Source organism: Passer domesticus, chromosome 7 (genome assembly GCF_036417665.1).
Source record: "Passer domesticus isolate bPasDom1 chromosome 7, bPasDom1.hap1, whole genome shotgun sequence".
Classification (NCBI taxonomy): domain Eukaryota; kingdom Metazoa; phylum Chordata; class Aves; order Passeriformes; family Passeridae; genus Passer; species Passer domesticus.
In genome coordinates, this window is record NC_087480.1 from 5,126,445 (window position 1) to 5,141,893 (window position 15,449).

A 15,449-nucleotide genomic window follows, 5' to 3' on the forward strand; every position below is an offset into this window, starting at 1 on the left:
GCCCCAAAATGCCTCCAAAGTGCCCATCAGGGAGTCCTCACACCCAAACCCTGGTACACCAGGACCTGACCTTCTTCCTCCCAACCCTCCCTTCTCCAGCCTGTAATAAACACTTGGCATCCACTGGAAGTCCAGCCTGAAGTTCAGGTTCATCCCAAAGCTTGTAGTTCATGACCCAAAATTCCTGCCCAGGCTGACTGGTGTCCCACAGGATCTCCTGACAGGAGATGTGTATTTCTTCAGGACCACCAGGTTGGAAATGGAGCACCAAGCAAAGAAATCCAGGGGATAAACCAAATAAAAGCTGCTTTGCTAAAAATATTTTGACTCCTGAGGGAAGAAGATCTTCACCATGGCAGGGAAAGGCCTCCCTGTCCAGGAGCTCCCTAGATAAGGATGGAATTCCTTGTATAACCTTTCCCTTTGTTACCAGAGCTTTGTTTTAAAGAGGAAAGCAACCCCAACAGGGCAATGCCTCTATTTTTGTCCTTTTACCTTTCCTCCTGATGTCCTTCCAAGCCTGGGCAAGGCGTGGCTGCCCCGTCACACCCCTGTAGCAATGGGGAGCAAAGACACACAGACCTCCTTGTTGCTCCAAAGAGGATCATTTATTGAAACAAACTGAGTCTTTTTGTACCCTAATCTTAACCAAACTTAACCAAATTTAACTGAAACAAGCACTCACTGGCTGCCTGCCACTGTGGTGTTGTTGTTTTTGTGTCCCTTTATCCAGTCAGGTCCACAGGTCTCCCATGGTGCCTCAGGTTTTAACTTTTATATTTTTCATGTATTTGTAATCCTGCAGTTCTTTAGTGTATAACTCTAAACTCCATGTACAGTGTTAGCTACTGTTCTCCCATTTTGGGCAGACACAACAATTCCTCTCCAGGCCTGGCAATCAAGGACACCTCGCTGCCTCAGGCCTTAGAGATGGAAACAAAAGTGAGTTGGGGGGAGCAAACTTGGGGTAAATGACTTCATTAACTGAAGCTGTAATTGGGACATTAACCCCTGATATGCAAATGGACCAAACTTGTAAAAGTGTGAAAAGCTGTGACCCATCATCCATTTTTGGGTGTAGCCCCTCGGGGGCTTTGTCTGCCTGAAATGTACCTGAAGGCTCTTCAATAAATATAACTGCTTTTTATTCCTTTAATTTTGTCTGCCCTCTGCTTTTGGGTAGCCCCAAAAAGGCATCACCCCAACCAACACACAAGGCAATAATGAGCTGAATCCTTCCCAGAGTGCTTTCTGGGGAAGAACAGTGAAAAAGATCCTTAGTCTTATTTCCCACACATCCCCACTCTGGGGAACAGCTCTCCATGAAACGTGAGACCCTCTCTCATAATTCATGGGCTTCCCATTTTATCCCCACTAAGTGACCAGGGAAGGACAACTGCACCTCCTGTGACTTGGAGCCAGTACAGGATTTTCTCCTGGGTTCCTGTCTTCCCTCCTTCACTGTCTTGCTTTTCCTCTGGGAAAGGATTTACCCAAAGCAAGGATTTTACTCGACATGTAATAGTGGTTGTATCAAAAGAAGTGAATAGACTGAAGGAAATCAACCCCTCTAGCTTTACAGAGTCTGATTGAAGTCTTTCCTGCTGGTTTCTTGTTTCTGGCAATGCAATTTCATGAATTATTAATCATGCTGGACTCCCCCAAGCCAAACTGGCTGTGGAATGGGAGATAATAGGATGCTTTTCTTGTTAAAAACAGCACCTGCAGCCCAACTTCCATGGGACCTGCTGCCCTGGAGTGTGTCCTCTGGGCTTGAGGATCCTTTCATCCATCCCTTTCCCATCCCTGCCCTGTCACAGACACAGATCTGCCCAGCAAGAAGAAATCTGGGAGGATTGTCCCTGTTTTCAGCAGGACAATGACACAGCCATGGCCAAACATTTGCTGAGGCTTTGATGGAGCTACTCTGGATCTGTTGGAAGAGGCTTGGATTAACCTCATGCAGCCAAAAAGCCAAATGGCCAAATTCCAGACTTCTCCACCCTGGGCCTGCCTGTGCTGGGAGGGGTTGGGAAGGTCAGGGAAGTGCCTGGTGGGCTCCAAGAGGCCGTGGCTGGTCCCCAGTTGGACTCAAGGTGGGTTTGGAGCAGGATGGGATGTGGAGGAGCAGGATGTGCTGAGTCCTGTCAGTGCTGAGGGCAGAGCTGAGGGCAGATCCCAGCCCAGGAGCCCCCAGGAGCTGCAGATGGAGTTTCCTCTCAGGGCTGGAATCCAATGAGCTCCCAGTCACAGCAGCACCTTCCAGCAGCTCCCACTCCATGCCTGGGGGCATCCAGCTCTGGCTGCTCTGGGATCCAGGACGGGAAGCACAAACCATCACACCCAAAGGGAAGCACCAGAGGAGTTCAGGGAGACAGAAAAAACAGCCTGGAATGTGTCCAGGTCCTTGGGGTGGTCACCCCATCTCCTGCAAAAGGACCAAGAGTGGCCTTTGTCCCAGTGCTGTGTCCCCTGGGAGAGGTGCAGGGAACTGGGACCAGTGCTTGAGGCGTTCCTGGGTGCTGGGCCAGCTCCAGCCCCAGCTCCAGCCCCAGCTCCAGCCCCAGTTCCAGCTCCAGCCCCAGCCCATGCAGAGCAGCTTTCCACAGTGGCACAGAGAGGTTTTCCCTTGGGAGCTCTGGCAGTGGCTGCACTCAGCTGTAGCTCACAATCAATGTTCCCATGAGAACTCAAGGTGACTTTTCGGACCGTTCCGAGCAGGTCCTATATTTATCCTCACCCTGACACATCTTTAAATAGCACGGACACATGGCAGGTCCCTGGTCAGAGAGTTCACCACTGCCAGCTCCCCTGAGCGGGGTCCCTTGGAGCACTTTGTAAAGGAGCAGATCCTCCCAAAACACAGTTTTGATCCCACATTTTTCTGACCAGCAGGAATTGCCAGAGCCTCTCCCTTCTCTGTTAAGTCATTGTTACACCTCTTCTGTAAACATTCTTTCCCCTCTTTCTGTTCTCTTTCGCATTCCCAAAACACCCCTCCTGCCATTGTCCAAAATCCTACTGAGCTTCTCACAAACTCCCAGAATCGCTGAGGTTGGGAAAGCTTGGGAAAGCCTTCCAAGGCCATGGAATCCAAGCTGTGCCTGATCCCCCCTTGTCACCAGCCCAGAGCTCTGAGTGCCACCTCCAGGTGTTCCTTGGACACCCCCAAGGGATGGGGACTCCAAACCTCCCTTCCAATGTTTCACAACCCTTTCCATGGAGAAATTCCCGCTGATCTCCAACCTGAGCTCACCCTGGCCCAGCCTGAGGCCGTTCCCTCTCCTCCTGTCCCCGTTCCCTGGGAGCAGAGCCTCCCCTGCTTCCCCCCTCCTGTCAGGAGCTGTGCAGAGCCACAAGGTCCCCCCTGAGCCTCCTTTTCTCCAGCCCTGCCCCTGCCCAGCTCTGGAGTTAAACTTTCCCCTGGTTCCAGGAGAACACATGGTTTTGCTTAGCTCTGCCGAAGGAATTCCGAGCCGAAAGTCGAGGATGTGGCTCTGCCAAGGTAAAGTAACCTCTGCTGTGAACTTGGACAATCAAAGCTCGGCCCTGTTTGTTTTCCTACGTATGGATTTACCAGCTGCTGCTCTCTGACATTCCCTGATGTTTTCTTTATCCCAATCCAGACGTCATTGCTGGGTTTGTCATCCCTCGTGCAGCGGGTAGCCAGGTATCCCAGGAGGCCTCTCCTCCACCCAGGGATCCAGCAGGGAATCCCAATTTACTCTTTGGACCAAAGTTACTGGCAGGGGAACAGGTACAAGCAGCGTTTTACACACTCAGCCCCCAGAGAAAGGCTTGCAGAAATCTTAACAGAAGATGTGGAAAATGCCAGCTGATCCTGGAAAAACTGATGGGTATTTTATATTAATTTTTCTAAAATGTTTGCTTTGAGAAATTTATTTCCTTGGAGATTTCTGGGTTGGATTAGAGAAAACAAGGGGAAACCTGACTGTAAAAGTGTGTATTTTCTCTTGTGAGACATCTGACTATTCCTTGGGATTCATTTTGTTCTATTCTGAGGGAAAGCTTAGCTCAAGGAGCACATCCTGGAGCTGCCACAACCACAGCTTGAAGCTTGTCATTGGCAGGTGGGCATTTGTGTTCCCAGAGTTTAGGATACCTCCCAAAGGCTCCCTGGCTTGCTGTGTGTCCCTTGTCCCTGCCAGGGGATGGTGTCACTTTATCCACACCCACATCCATGGATTGGCCACACTGGATAAGGACAACTGGCAACTCTTTGTGCTTTTGGGATTCAAACCAACAGCTCCCCACACACCTTACACTGAAATATTGAGGTTTGAGCCTCAATTATCCAATTTGCACAGCCTGGGCAAGAGCTCAGGTGTGGTAGCATCCCCCTGGAAAAGGATAAGAAAGATTTTATAAAAAATATTTGTGTTTTACAGAGCTGCCTTGACGCAAATGAGGGTTCAGGACCATTTTCTTGGCTTGTGCAAGTTGCTTCTACCAATGACAATGACTTCACACAGTGTCATTCAGAATTTGAGCTCAGCCTGGTGTCTGAGAGAGCAGTGGAATCGATTTAGGCTGCAAACAGAGCCCTCCAAAGTTCAGAAATGCCACAGTTTCAATTGTGTGATGGATTTTTGCACCACAAAATGTATTTTCTGTATATTTTCCCTATATTTTTTCATCTAGTTTTCTCCACAAGCTGCCACTCTGTTTGGGTGCACAGGATGAAAAACAGAGCTTGAAAACCTTGCAAAGTCTTTGTAAAAAAAGTTTCTCCAGTTGAGAGCTTTTTATAACTCGCCAGGTGTCAAAGGGCTCCTCAAGTGACACCAATGCAGATTCTTGGGTCAATTTGAGAAAATGACATTTTGAACAAAATCTGGGAGCTGTTATCAGTGACCCTTAGAGTGCAGAGAAAAAGAGGTTTGAGATGTGGGTCCCAGCTCTCCCTGCTGATTTCAGTGACTGTTCCTGTCACTCCTGGAGATATCTGAAACATTAAATACAAGGAGCACGTCCAGGGTCCCTGGAGCCCCAGGGAAGCATCGGGAGCAGCCTGGCTGAACCCAGCTCCTCACCTGGAAAACCTCAGCCTGTGCTCCTGGCGCGTGGCTTGTCTTTGTTCCAGAGATCCACAGCAAAAAAAAAAAAAAAAAAAAATGCATCTGGCACCAAGCCTGGTATAGCCTCAGGGCCAGAATCCAGGGAAAAGCATCTTCAGGGAGCAGAGCTGGGGAAAGGAGCCTCTGAGGGAGTGGGATGTAATTCCCAGCTCCAGACAGAGCTGCCTTCAGCCTGGCAGAAGCACAGGGGACAACGCCTGTGTCCCTATTTTCTGAAGGGAGGCTGGAAACTGGGAATGGAGAAAGGAATTTTCTGCTCCTTTTCTCCCAGGGAGAATTTCCTGGGGAAGAGCCAGAAGGGAATCCTACATAAACCAGCACAAATGAGATAAAAACCCTACAGAGAGAGCCATGGAACACAAATACAGCAAAATCTCTGCCCACCAGAGCTCCCCATGGCACGACCAGGAGCAGATAGGCTGGTGGCTGCCCTTTGTCCCCAGGCTTTCCCTCAGCCCAAACCCCTTTGGGTTTGTTTATTTGGGTGAGTTTTCCTAAATCTGGAAGGGTTCTGGAGCTATATTGAGCACTGAGGCTGCTCTGGCTCAGGGCTGAGCTCCACAAACACCAGGGCACGGAGAAGTGGCCGGGCAAAGGCTCAGCCCTCCGACCTGAGGGGTAAAAATAACCCGAGCAGAGTCTGGGAGATGAAAGCACCCACAGCACGTCCCCAAACACAAACCCTTTAATGAGGTCGAGCCACTGGGGCTGGCCCAGCCATTTTAGGGGCTCTGGTGGCCAGGGTCCCCATGAATAGAGCACTTGTGGAAGGCCTCCTGTGCCACAAGAGGGGAGACGGCGCAGGGGAGAACAAGGCTCAATGAAAGCTTTTAGAAAGCTCTGCTTTTCCAGGCCACGTTTAACATTTAAACTGCTGCGAACTTGATACCTCCACATTCAAACACATTTCATGACAGCAGCACACAGAAAAAAAGGGAGAAAAACCTGTTTGGCTAGATTTTCAGGTAAACTTAGACTTCTCCAGGAGCTTTTTTCCTGGCTTTTTATATTAGTGGAAGGCAGGTAATTGAACACATTTTTACAGGCTCACAGCGGTGTGATGAGATTGCTCATGATGAGAAAGACACTGAGGGGCTGGAGCATGTCCAGGGATGGGAATGGAGCTGGGAAGGGTCTGGAGCTCCAGGAGGGGCTGAGGGAGCTGGAAAGGGGCTCAGCCTGGAGAAAAGGAGGCTCAGGGGGGCCCTTGTGGCTCTGCACAGCTCCTGACAGGAGGGGACAGCCGGAGGGGTCGGGCTGTGCTCCCAGGGAACAGGGACAGGAGGAGAGGGAACGGCCTCAAGTTGCATCAGGGAAGATTTAATTTGGATATTTGGGAAATTTCTTCATGGGAAGGGTGGTCAGGCATTGGAATAGGTTGACCAGGGTGTCACCTTCCCTGGAAGAGTTAAAAAGATGCGTGGATGTGTCACTCTGGGACATGGTTTAGTAGCAAAGTGGCAGTTTTGGATTAACAGGTAGACTGGATGATCTTTTCCAACCTTAGTGCTCCCATGGTTCTCTGGTTCCCGGGAGATTTGTGTTCATTTGCATGCTTGCATTTGCAAACAGGTTTGTGTTAGAGACAAACACTGCAGCTGTTCCCAGGGCCATGATGAGGTCCTGGCCCTGCCAGGTGTTCCTGTGTCCCCTGGCAGTGCCACGGCAGGAGCTGAGGCAGCTCATCCTGTGCTAATTAACTGATGGCTAACGAAGCAGGGGAGGCTGTTCCGTGCCAGCCCTGCTGTGTTCCCACTCTGAGGGACTCTCTCCAGCCCTGGTGTCCCTGCAGAGGCAGGACAAGCTGTGAGCACCCCTGGACCTCACCCAGGAGCCCAGGTCACGTCCTGCTCTGGCAGCCTCCCCAGCCCCCAGAGTTTGTTGGGTGTTGCCATGGAGAGCAGGAGCTCTTCCTGCCTTTCCTCTGGCTGCTTTTCCAGCCCGTGCCGAGGGCAGGGAGCACAAACCGTGCAGGCAGGCACGGAATGGCTGGAGAGAGGACAGGCTGTGCTGCTCTCCTCACCCAGCAGTGTCATCACCCACCTACAGCCCACAGGTGCCTTTGGGATGATAAATAGCCCTTGGTGGCTTTCCTGGTTTAGTGGTGGGGGTGTCCAGGTGTCTCAGAGCTGCCAGGAGCAGCCTGGAGCCTGTGGAGGAGGAGGACACGCAGCGGAGACAAGAGGTGCTACCTGCCCTTCAATTCCATAAATTGCTGTTGCCTGAGAAAAAGGGGAGATGCAGGTTGGACATCAGAAGGAATTTCTCAATGGAAAAGGTGGTCAGGAATTGGCAGGGGCTGCCCAGGGAGGTTTGGAGTCCCATCTCTGGTGTCCAGGGAAGGCCTGGATGTGGCACTCAGTGCTCTGGGCTGTGACAAGGTGGGGATTGGGCACAGTTTGGCCTCGGTGATCCTGGAGGGCTTCTCCAACCTCAGTGACTCTGTGAATGTTGGAATGGGCCCACAATGCCACGTGGATGCTCAGTAAATTCCTGCTCTCTGGGGCCAGGGGCAGTGGGAGATGTCACCTTCTCATCCCTGCAAGAAGCTCCACCTTGCACAACAGGCAGTGGAAGGAGAGTAAAACTCTCCCTGCAGAGCTGCCAGGGGCTCTGCTGGGTTCTTTCAGTGCTTGGACATGGTCAGGCAGGAGTTTGGCAAAGGAAGGGCTGGAGCCAGGTGTAGCTGTGGCACCACAGGAGCATCCCTAAGCCTGATGCTGCTGGGCTGGGATTCAGAGCAGCCTGAGAGGGGCTCTGGCAGGTGCAGCTCTGCAGCCATGTGGGAAATTTGGGAATGACTGAGGCAGGAGTGATGGAATGGTGGGGGACAGCCCTTCCCTGACCTTGCTCCAGTGAAAACCCAAGCCATGGATCAGGGGTTTAAATCAACCTGGTCTGGTTGAAGATTCCCTGCCCACAGCAGGGAGCTGGAATGAGATGCTCTGGAAGATCCCTTCCAGCCCTGGGGACCTGCAGCAGGGTGTGGAGGAGCAGGACACAGCCCTGGCTCCCTCATCCCAGCCTGAGGAGCTCCTGCTGCTCTTGGCAGCTCCCAGCTCTGCCAGGATTTTGGGAAGTGCTGGATCAGCTGTGGGTGGGACTCACCTGTGCTATAAATAGCTGTCCTCTGCCAGAGCAGCACTTGGGCTCAGAGTCAGCAAAACATTCCAGCACGTGCTCACTCACACCCAACCCTTGGCAGAAGTTGAGCATTTGCTTATTTTCAAGCCTGCACTTCTAAATTTTGGGGGCCAGCGTGGTGCTGCCATGGGATGGCCGAGCTGGATGTCAGTTATGCTGGGTTTTGTTGACTACCTGGAGCTCCAGGGAATGCTGCCTTCAGGTCTAGCACTTTAAAAGAACAACAAATAGTCTAAAGCTGAATATATGGAAATAAACATTCCCACAAGTCATCTGCTGTTAATTTAAAGTCAAATCAATTCATTTTAATCCAAAAGCAGCAGAGCAGCTTTCAGCCTCTGAAGACCATTGAATATTACACTTGATATCATCAGTAAAAAGGATTGCAGGGCATGTTTTATTTCACCAAGAGCACCGAGTGCTTTGCCAAACTCTGTCTCCTGAGGGTCACTGCAAATGTGTTCTCCTGCTTTTCATACAATGTGATTGTGCAACTCTTTAACTATTCCTGCAATTCTAGCTTGGAGGCTTCTCTAATGCAAGTGTGGATCTTGGTCTCACAGATTTATCTCCCCCTAAATAAATGAATTAGGAACAACCTTCCTTACTGGGCCTGAAGGGGCTCCAGGAGAGCTGGAGAGGGACTTTCCCTGGAGGGACAGGACAGGGGGAAATGGTTTTAGGATGAAGAAAGTGAGATTTAAGTGGGATATCTAGAAGAAATTCCAGGCTGTGCGGATGGAGAGACCCTGGCACAGAGAATCTGTGGCTGCCCCTGGATCCCTGGAAGTGTCCAAGGCCAGGCTGGATGGGGCTTGGAGCAACCTGGGATAATGGAACATGTCCCTGCCCATAGAAGGGGGTTTGAAATGAAAAATCTTTCAGGTCACTCCACATCCAAATCATTCCATGATTCCATAAGCTCACATGTGCCATGCTGCCACAGGAGATTTTGACCTGAAACACGGGAAGCAATCACTTCAGAGAAGGTGCAAGGTGAGGAGCTCACCTAAATCCCTCAGACAAGATGGACTGTGCCAAGACTGTGTTAAATTAAATCAGGAAACAGCAAATGGACATTGCTTGATTTAGACCTTCATTTGCCTTTTCTTCTGCCTCACTTGAGGAGAGACCTTGATGGGAAGCAGGAACATTGGGCAGCTGCCTCCGAGCCCTGGGTGCCTTTGCCATGTTTGATCCCCTGCAGCTGCTCGGGGTGAGTTCATTTATCTCCTTAAAGGAGGAATTCCTATGTTCACAGGGTAATTAGCAGCCTGATGGAAGCATGGAGAGAGCAGAAACCCAAATATTTAGGCAGAGCCATAAAGCACTTCCCAGAGCCGGCCCCGCAGCTGCAGCAAGCGCTGGTGGTTTTCGGCTGATACATTTGTCCTAAGGGATAAATTGCTGGAATAGCTTGAAGGGAGCATTGCCTGGTGCTCGCACGTCACTGTGCAGGGCAGAGCTGCACTGACAACCACCAACGGGGCGCTCTGGCCTCACTGAGCTGTTCCCAGTCACTTGTTGTTGTCCTGGTGTTGGGTCCCTGGAGGAATGACGGATGTGGTGGAGCCGTGCCAGAGCACAGCAGCTTGGCTGGGACCAGGGACAGCCCTCTGGGGGCAGAGAGCTCTCAGATTTTGGGTGGCTGTAGGTGTCTCCCCATGGATGTACTCCAGGGCTGGGGATGACTCCATGCCTCCTCCTCTGGCACATGGATGCTCATCCTGCCCGTGGCAGCGGAGCAGGTGCCAGCTCAGCTCACGCACTCCGGATTTAATAAAGATCCATAGTGCTGCTGCTGAAAACTCTGAATCAGTCCTGTCCTGCTTGATCTCTCCCTCCCTTTCAGCCCTCCCAGCTAATAATGGGCACATGGAAGTGATTAAGGGAGCCTCGTGTGGCTGTTCCTTGTTGTTTGTGCTCCCTCAACGTGAGCTTTATCTCCCAGCACGAGGGGGACGTGTTTGGCACGTTGGACCCGCCAGCTTTGCCAGCTGCAGGGAGAGCACCAGCTCCTCCCCACGCTCCTGGAGCAGGGAATTTCTGATTTTCTCCTGGTGATGAATGTGTGGCTTTAACAACCAAGATAAGCTCAGTCTTTGCCTGCTCTGTGCAGTCTTTGTGTCGCTTCTCCTTTGCTGAGCAATGCCTGAGGTGGGTTTCATCTTGAGCACGTTCTTGTGACCCTCCATGTCCTGCCACCCATCAGCAAGTCCAGGTGGATCCATGTCAAATGCCAAAATTGGGGACAGAGGGGGAAAATAAAAGAAAATCTTAGAAAAACTTTCCATGTCCGTTAAGAAATCTCGTTTTCTTTGACACACATTTACTAGAAAGTTGGAGCTCGGCTCCAAGTTCTGTCCAGCTGGCAGCCAGTTCACAAAGTCATCCAAAAATTGTTTGGAAACCCTGTTATTTACAACAGTAACCATTAACACACCCAATGAGCTAAAAAATAATTCACATATGGGTGAAAATAAATGCAGGGCATGCGTCTGTTTTGCAGAAATTAAAGGAAATTAAGAATCATTGAATCACAGAATGATTTGGGTTGGAAGGGAACTTGAAGCTCATCTTGTTCCACCCCCGGCCATGGGCAGGGACACCTTCCACTATCCCAGGCTGCTCCAAGCACTGTCCAACCTGGCCTTGTAAGACTGGAAATGTTGAATTATTAAGATGGTGATGAATTCTGCTGGGAGGTTGGATGGGTCTCACACAGTTTCAGATCTTGGTTAAGTTCTGCCAATCCTTTTCCTTTTCTACCTTCTTTTGACCCAACTTACTCCAAACCCTTCTCAGCTGAAGAACAGCCCCCTGGAAGGGCTGCTGGCATGGCTGGATTTTCTTGGGCTTGTTTGCATAACTTTGGATGTGCTCTTTAGGTCTGGAGAGCTTGTTTTGATCTTTGTTTGAATAATACTTGGAGTGTTGATCCATGACGTGGTTTCCTACAGCCTCCAAAGAGGTACAAGATAATAAAAAAGATATTGTTTGGTTTAGGGGTTTCTTTAATTAATTCTTTAATTTCTGTCTTTAACCCAGCACTGCCACAGCCACCACTAAACCGTGTCCCCAAGTGCCACATGTCTTCTAAATACACAAAGGGCATTTTGTGGCAATTATAATATAACTTAAATGATTTGGTTTATCTTTCTTTGTGGCTGGAAGTCTGGGAGCTTTTGGGCATTTCCTAAACCCATTAATTTATGGGAAGAACACCACTGAGTGATTGGGAGCTGGGGAAAATCCTCTCAATGTGAAAAGCCAAACCTAAATGCAGAGACTGAAGCAAACATTCATGTGCTGGCAAAACAAAATGGTTCTGTTTTCCTTTCTAATTCCTGCATTTCTGGGAAATAAGTGAGGAATTGTCAGTTAATAATGCATTAAAATGGTAGCAGAGATTAAAGCACAGAGTACCAGGGGCCATCACATCCATCCTCTCTCCCTGTTCTGGGCTTTCCACCTTGGAATTGTGAAAACTCCCCATTTCCACCTCCATTTCCTTGGAGTCTAACCAAGCACAGCTTCACCTCCTGGGAATGTTCTGGGGGCTCTCCCTCCAGGGCTGCACCTTCTAAGAAACACAAGGAAATCTGGGAGGACCCCATAGGATGGGAAGAAGAGATGACCCAGCTTCTCAGCACAAAAGGGGCACACACGTTGTACAAAGAGGCACGCAGGTGTGTGGGGACTAATGGGATCTCCCCAGCAAAAACCCCTTTTCCTGTCTGTTGGACCACAAAACCCAGGCAGCAGAAACACCTGGTGCTCCAGGGGCTGTTTTTCAGGTTGATGAAACAGGAAAGGAGCAGTTGTGCCATGAAGACAACACAGCCCAGCAGCACCCAGGTCTGCACACTCCTCTTCAGTTCCACTCCTTGTGCAAAATCAGCCTTAAAATGGGCTGAAGTTGTACATTTGTTTGGAAATAATTAATGGCAGAGAAATGCACTCAGCAGAGAGTTCTGGTCTGATCCTTGGGCTCTTCCACATGATCTGCCCTCATCCACAAAGTACAGGAGCTGGTGCCTTTGGAATATTCCCTTGGGATTGCCTGGAGTGCTCCTGTCCAAGGCAGAGCCATGGCTCATTTGCTGGGCCAGCAATGAGCCACAAAGATATTTTTCATGAATAAAAAAATTCCCAATTCCATATCAGCATAAGATTTAGTCCCTCTCCTTGCTCTGAGAGACTGTTTGTCTGTTTGGAAGGAAGTGATCAGGTATTCTGGAAATTCAATTAATTCCCTGGGTCACAGGGTAGTCCTAAGACAAGGAGTTAAACTTGTTTCCTTTTCCCTTGTTTTTAAGCTCATTTTCATTGTGTCCAGAGCATAGCTGAGATAAGCTCTGCAGTAAACACACATCAGGACCACATTCTGCAAGGAAACATATTTTTGTCCTTTTTTTCCCCTTAAACCAGGACTTTAACTGGATCCTTGTCTAATTCTCAAGGTCATTGTTAAATATTTTAAATACTTGGTGAAATGCCAAACTATTTTCATTGCCTGAAGTTTTCTCCTTGGAGAATGCTTGCAGACAAGGAAATGTGTCATCTTCAGCAGTTGTGTCAAAGAGAAACCTGCCTTGACAAGCATTTTTGTGACTCGGGAACTTGTTTTATTTATATTGAGTAGGGCTCAATATTTATATTATATAAAGTTTTATTTATATTGAGTAGGACCAAGTGTCTTGGCATGTATTTAATCACCAGCAGCAGCATTTAATTTAATTTAATTTTATGTAGTTAATCTCTGCAGCAGGACTGTGGTTATTATAGGTTTTATTTATTAAGGAAAATGGTTTTATTGCTGTGCTTTTTATTAAATCTGGGCTGAAACCATCACCAGGCTTTAGAAGGGCCTGAATGAGGCAGGGGAAGGCCTGATGGTCCCTCCTGCTTCAGGCACATTCCCTCCCCAGGAACATCCATGGGGCTGGGGAAGGCAAGTGGGACAAATGGAGAGAAAAGTGGATTTTTCCTTTCTTCACATCCAGTTGTGGGAAATCATTTTGTGCTGAAAGCCTCTCCAGGCAGGGCAAGAGCTCCTTGGTGGTTTGGGTCAGGCCTAATCTACACTGGAATAATAATGCCTGAGCAAGGTTTGGTCTTGCCACAGCTTGGTTTTATCTTTTCCCAATTTTATCCTGGGAAAAAGGGAATTAAGATCTTTCTGTGGCACCCATCCACCATCACTTTCCTTGGGGAAGGACTGAGGGAGCTTAAATGAGGTTGGAGTTGGCACCAGGCCTGTGTTCTTGACTGAGTGTGGAGATTGATCAGAAATGCTCAGAGGATGAATTTATCATTGGTCTGATTGGGAATTCTGATTTGATTGGAGGAAGGAGCAAACAGAACTTTCCAAAGCTGGATTATGAACAGGTAACACATTTGTGTTCCTTTTGTGAAAGCAAGGGAGAATTATCAGTCAGGAAAAAAATTAACTGGACTAAAACCAGTCATTTTTATTTCCTTCCAAGCCCTAATTTTGATTTCTGCAGGTGATTTACAGTGAAACTCCAAAGCCTCCGGAAGCATTGGCATTATCCCTGTTACAGGGCTGGGCTGGGCTTCATTGCCCCTGGCTTTTCCATGAACAAAGCTGGTCAGGCATGGCACAGCTGTGCATGTGGCATTTGGGGACATGGGGCAGGGCTGGCTTGGCAGTGCTGAGGGAATGCTTGGAGTTCACTATCTCAGAGGGCTTTTCCAGTTTGAATGATTCCATGAGCCTGGGCTGGGGTTTAGAGGGCAATGTGCCTCATCCTAAAGGGCCACTGGCTGTGGGGACAATGTGGGGACAGTTTTCTCCCAAGTGTGGACATTTCTGGTTGACTCTGTGACAGTGAAAAGGGCACTGAGAGGGGCAGGACGTGGTGTGGGTCTGACATCTGCCACTGTCACCAGCAGAGTGGCCTCTGATGAGGCAGGGACTTGGAGGGGTCTGTTGATAATTGAATAGCAACAGCAATCATCTTGAGGGATTTAATGAAAAAGGTTACAAAACATGGCTTGCTTTCTAGGGAAAACAAAGATCTTTTATTTTGCAACTAATTAATCCCTTCTTTCCCCCTTTGTGGCTTTTTCCCCCTTCCCAGGAAAGAAGAGAGTAGAAATTGGGATTAATTTCTTTCATTTCTTTGTCCTTAGGGAAAATTTAGGGAGACCATAATTCACGTGAGCACATCCCATAGAATGAGGAGAGAAGAGTGAGGGGAGAGGGTGAGATTCCCAAGATTCAGCAGGTGGAGCTATCACCCAGACCCACAGGAGGTTGGAGTGATGCTTTTTGGGGCTCTTGGCAGTTTTGGGATATTGATGTGGCTACAGACTGGCACAGCTTTAGGAGAGAGGCAAAAGGTGGTGCCTAAAAACCTGACTGATAAAAAACCTGACTGGATAAAAACCTGACTGCCCCAAAACCTGACTGGATAAAAACCTGTCTGCCTAAAAACCTGCTCTGACCAGCACTAGGGATGGTTCTGGGAGGTGTCAGTGGGGATATTATTTCTTTATGATCTCTTCTCTGGCCCCCTCAATATTTGTTTTACACAGCTGCCTCCAACATCTGCTTTTCATCTCTGCTCTCTGTCCATGTAGGTATTCAAAAATGCCTTCCTTCTTCCAGCTGCTTTCTGTGCCTCCTGCCTTGTCAATGAAACGTGCAGAAAATTGAATTCAAAAATCACTTTAAAACAGGTTATTGAGTCTTTTACACTCAAATTATTAAAGAAGTAATGTCAGCTGCTTTCCACACAAGGGAAGGTGGGAAAAAGAGCAGGATGAGCCTGAAATTTTTCAGGAATCTGAAAGGAGGCTGAAGCCATTCTGTAGTTCCAATTTGAGGAGTTTTCCCACCTTTCTAGTGGATGGATTTTAAGCCGTTTCCCAACCCTTCCTCTGAGCACTTGGAGCAATCAGATCCCAAGCTGTGCTTCAGCCTTTGAGCCCAGGATCCACCTCTGGAGCACTGGGATTCCTGGGAGAGCAGATCCCTGTGGCCAAGCATCCAGCCCTGGTGTCAGAAATCCCAATTCCTCGGGTTTTGGCACCAATTAAAATGTCTCTGAGCCCTGGCACAGCAGGTCCTGGCAGCTTCACCCCGCTGGGAGGGGGGTGTTGCACGACTGGGGGTTTGCAGTTATTCCATCTCACTTTCAGCCTGAAATGCTCTCCCTCCTCCCTCCTCCCCGGGGC